The sequence below is a fragment of the Stegastes partitus genome, unplaced genomic scaffold (genome assembly GCF_000690725.1).
Source record: "Stegastes partitus isolate 25-593 unplaced genomic scaffold, Stegastes_partitus-1.0.2 Scaffold1856, whole genome shotgun sequence".
NCBI classification, from domain to species: domain Eukaryota; kingdom Metazoa; phylum Chordata; class Actinopteri; family Pomacentridae; genus Stegastes; species Stegastes partitus.
The window spans coordinates 132263-137211 of NW_007579587.1; the positions used below are offsets into that span (position 1 = coordinate 132263).

General features: G+C 39.9%; 1 long non-coding RNA gene across 1 annotated transcript in view; it reads left to right on the top strand.

Annotated features, from left to right (window-relative positions):
* LOC103372909 (uncharacterized) overlaps positions 1 to 393 on the top strand; it is a 33083-nt gene extending 32690 nt beyond the window's left edge. Inside the window, exon 7 of the long non-coding RNA XR_521025.1 lies at positions 288 to 393. This is a non-coding gene — a long non-coding RNA (uncharacterized LOC103372909). The remainder of the gene's footprint in view (positions 1 to 287) is intronic.
* The last annotated feature ends 4556 nt before the right edge of the window (positions 394 to 4949 follow it).

Here is a 4949-nt window from a genome sequence, read left to right on the forward strand (position 1 = left end):
AATATAATATATAAACAGTCCAATATTTTTTGGATGTTCCATCAAAGTTCCTCTCCTAGGAGAGAGGAACCAAAATACCCCAAAACTTTTTGGGCTTCAGTGGGCTAAAATCACTGGCCATCATAGGTAATGTTAGAAATAAGAACTCCTAAAGAACCCTTCAGTAAGCCCTCAACTGTTGCATTGATGTTAGTTGTGTTTCACCACTGATTCATTCAGGTTCTTCTTAGCTTCCCAACCTGTCCGTATACTGTAGCGTGACTGTTTTGTTTTATCTTTGTATGCAGGTGGAGGCAGCGTCCATGGAGAATGGTGGTCCTCGTTGCTGTGATGCTCCTGCTGCTGTTTATTATGTATGTGTTCATAGTGCAAAATAAATAAATAATAAATTAACTTTTGACAATAGTGGCTTGAATGTGAATGCTCAACTGTCAAGCACTGTAGCCACTACTCTGTCTGTAGTACACTTATTTACCAATTGTTGCTTTTTGTATCGGGCCAAAACCATGTTTATTTCTGCTGTAAAGTTGGACATTTTAACATGGTGCTCTATGATGGAATGACTCACTTTAGGGGGCAGCCTCAAGTGGACATTGGAGAAACTGCAGTTTTTTGACAGCTCTGCTTCGTTTTTTTAAACCCAGGATGTTGTCTGGGCTGTATATTAAAAATGACAATGCAAAAAGCAAGAATGGTCACCATCTTAGTTTAGCATTATGGCATGTTAGTTAGCAATAACACTACAGCTGACGGGAGCGTTATGGTTTTACATGTATATACACATAAGTCAGATTATTATAGAGAAATAGTATATTTTCAGTGATCAATCCAGTAGCTGTTGAGATGTTTCAGTCTGGACCAGTGGTACAAACTAACAACAGTGCAGAATGATGTAAAAATGATGGGCTTGGCATAAAATCGTAAAAGTTTACATGGAAACAGAAAAGGGGGGCGCATTCTTTAATGGAGCCACTTTATGATAAGGCATCACTTAGAAGGGTTTATAAGCTTTGATTAATGTATTTCTAAGTGTAGGAAATTATATATAGTATATAGTGTTTTACAGAATTACAGTTTAGTTGCCACAAGTGCTGTCAAAGTGGAAATATTAGTAGGTGTGGATTAAATAAAACTACAGATTCAACTTTGCCAAACCAAGTGTAGAGATGAGTCTGGCTATGCATGCTCCAATGATCTAGCTAACATTTACTGCTAGCTTTCCAACACTGTTAACTAAAGGGCTGAAGGTCAAAGACATTTTAAAGTCTCTAATGTTAGCCGGATTCTTACTTACCATAAGAAAATCGATGGTGCCTGCTTGTTAAAACATGCAGTTCGGTTGGTAAGTTGGTTAAAATGGTCAAATCTGATGAATAAGGGAAGCAAAGAAGGAGGCAAAAGTGAAAAGAAAAGGGATCTAACCAGGGAAAATTAAACTGCAATGTCAAGCCATGACATTAAGACTAGTTAATCATAATAAACAACGTACATCCATGTAACTCTGTATACTTTGTGTGAGTGTAAAAGTTGTAAATCCTCAGTGTAGTTCCTCCGAAGGTTATCATCAGCTCTGCTGTTGCAGAGATATGCAGCATTGGGGCCCTGCTTTTTCAAAATGAAGCAACTATCCAGTGCAGGGAAATGAAATGAACGCTGACAAACCTGCATACTGGATCCTCAGCACTGTGAACAAAATGCATGTTGAAGTGAGCCACAAGACTGACTCCACTTCTGCTGCTGCTGCCAAGTGAAAATCACTGAACTGTCTTCTGGATGGTGAGAGTGACAGCATGTCTGGCTTGAGCACTTGTGAGGACAACACATGATTTTACACTGATCTGGTGTCTTTGCCACGGACCTGAAGGTGACATGTGACAACTGTAGGGTCCAGTGGCTTCATCCAGAATGTGTCAGACTTGAGGCTGTAGTAGATGACGTGCTAGTTGATGTCTGGTTTTGTCACTCATGCTCAAAGTAAATGTGCTATTAAAGTGACATTATGAGAGCTGCAGGTTATAAACATCAGACCTTCACATGTGTGGCTATAAAAAAGGGTCTCTGTAGAACCACAGTAGTTAAAGACACAGAGAAAAGTCATTTAATGTTTTGTATTACGCTCATACAGTATATATAAAAGCACAAAAACAAGTGTCTTAACAAAGAATTCTGTGAGCAATGTGTTCATTGATAAAACTCTTGCAGTAGCAGATTGAACTGAATAGCATTTTCCATCAGGCAGCTCAGTTTTATTCCTTTACTACACCCAAAAGTCCTTGCAATGCAAACTATGCTTGGAAAACAAATAAATTGCACCTCTATATAACAACTCATTGTTTTCTTGTTTGTTGCTTTCCTCTGAAACTGTCAACTACTATTAGGAAGATGTGAACACACAGCGGGAGCACAAACACACGCATCCAACAAAAATTAAAAATGCATTTTGACTGAAAACTTTAGGTCACTTGGGTGAAGCTCGCCGCTAAAGGTGGGTCCGCAGCAAATCCTCACAGACGTTTAAGAACAAAACGTTGTGGCTGGTGTCAGACAAGAACTTTGAAAGAACACCAGCACTGCTTCTGTTCCAGCTGCTGTTGCCACATCAGGGGCAAAAATACAAAGTAGAAAGTAGCACAAACCATCATGATTCATTCTGCATTGAGGCCTATTGACCCTGAGACAACGAGCATGAAATGAGGTGCTGGTAGGAAGGATGGCAGGATATTTTTCTCTTGCTGAAGACGGGATTTCAGGGATATTTTGAAGGAAATTCAATCCTTTGTTCGTTCCTAGAACGTTGGAAAACGAGGTCCAACACAATTATTCCAGATTTGTCAAGGAAGACACATGACAAGATTAAACAAAAAAGAAAAAAGGAGCTGAACCAGTGCGTCTTACTGCAGACTACAAGTTCTTGTGTGATCACCGACATACAAGGTCTGTGATGATGACTTCTAGATGGCCTCTATCCTGCTGCGTTTTAAAATAGGCAACAGATAGATGTCTGAAAACCTAACAGACCGACTTTTAAAGGTTGCAAAACAGTGGAACATTGCAGATAAAGCTTCAGCGTTGGCCACACACTGAACCTAATTGCATACAGCAACACTGCTGCCCACAAATCCAGGATGCGGTCACTCTGTCATCAGAGGAGCGAGAGGAAATGCAACAGGCCTGCAACGTGCCTTTGAAGAGGACACATGGGAGATCAGTGGCGAAGGATGTTTTTTTAATGTTATTATTGCATTGTCAGCTGATAATACTGTGATTCTGAAAGGCCCGGGTTTCACTTCCACGGTCACATCAAAACAAAGTCACAAACCTGTCAATTAAGCTTCAGGCTGCTGCTTGTCCGGCTTGACCTGGGCTGTTACCATGGGAACTTGACTTTAGAGGAGCTTCAAAGGCTTCAGCTGGCTGGTTAGAAGCTAAGATGTGATATCTGTGTCACTGTAAGAGAAGGGGAGAAGACACTGACCAGAATTTTTCAGTCTAGGAGTTATGAACATGGTTTTGGTAAAACTTTCACACGAGTACTAACAGTATTGTGAGATGCACAAGTTTGTATTTTTCTCATAATTCATGCAGTTCATTTACTAAAAATGTGACTATTTACACGTTTAAATAGCGTTACAGTGTTTAATTGTACATCACATTGTACGTTACATGTTTGCATGTTTAAATAGTTGTGTTTGTCTCTTTAAGACAACAGCTTGCACAGTTACCTCAGTCTCAGCATGTCATGGTTCTGATTGGCTGTGGTGGTCACATGACAGCCAGAATGAGGAAGTCGTGTTGCGTTTGTTAAGAAGCTGGATAGTGAAATTGCATTAGAGTTAGTAGGCAGTATTAAAGACTATGATTGAGAAAATAAGCCCGAGTTCTTTTTCTTTTTTGTTTGTACATTTGTAATTCTTCTTGCTTTTTTCATTTCTTATACAATTCTTTAAGATGCACCTTTGTCATTGTTATTTGATCCTCCGCCATGCTGTTTGTACATGTCCACTTGTTAAATAAAGTTGTTTTAAAAAAAAAGAAGAAGCTGGCTGTGCTTGTCACAGTTCTGATTGGTTGTGGTGGTCACATGACAGCCCAGAATGAGGAAGTTGTGATGTTTTTTTTAAGGAGTTGGATCGTAGCTGTGCGGTGCTAAAGTTATCCATCATGCTGTTTGTTGTTAGAAAAGTGATCCAACCACTACACATTGAACCCACCCATTACAATGTCATTAATAATAATTACATTAATTACAGCCCAAATCTTTCTTTCAGTTTCTCTGTCATGTCGCTGCTTCATTAGGGGGATTTTTTTCTGACGGACAAACTTCCAACAAGCTGCTTTAAACCTCAGAGAGACTGAGGACACTTACAGTTGCACACAAACATCATGTAAATCCCACAAAATCTGCTGACATGTTTTTTTTCTCAGAGGCAGCAGCTCTGGGCCACAGGAAAGCAGATCACCCAGGAGAGCCTTAAATGTGCAGGTCTTTGGGCCTGTGAACCAGCACACAGCGCCAGATCCTGTACTGGAGGTCCAACCCCCTCATGTGGTGTCAAAGGTGAGGGCTGATCCATCCCAAACTGTGAGAGGCCATGAAGAAGAGACTCTGTACTGAGGGCACGTCTGCTCGCTCATAGAGGGTTCTCAGCAAAAACAGCAGATCATTACGAAATGGGATGAATCAGCTCACCTCAGTCGAACAGCTCAAAAGCTTTTTGTACACAGTCGGCTGAATTTAGCCACAACAATAGAACTGAGACTTCTATCTCAGAAAGTAAAACCATTTACATGCTGCAGTTATATTGTTGTTAAGTGTAATTGTATAATAATATGTCACACGATTTATCTTTTTTTTAAGCATATGCTCAAAATACATGTTCTCTGTTGTAGCAGATTTTTTTTTTTTGCCACATCTTATAAAGTCGTCCTCAAATGTATTCAGACCCTTC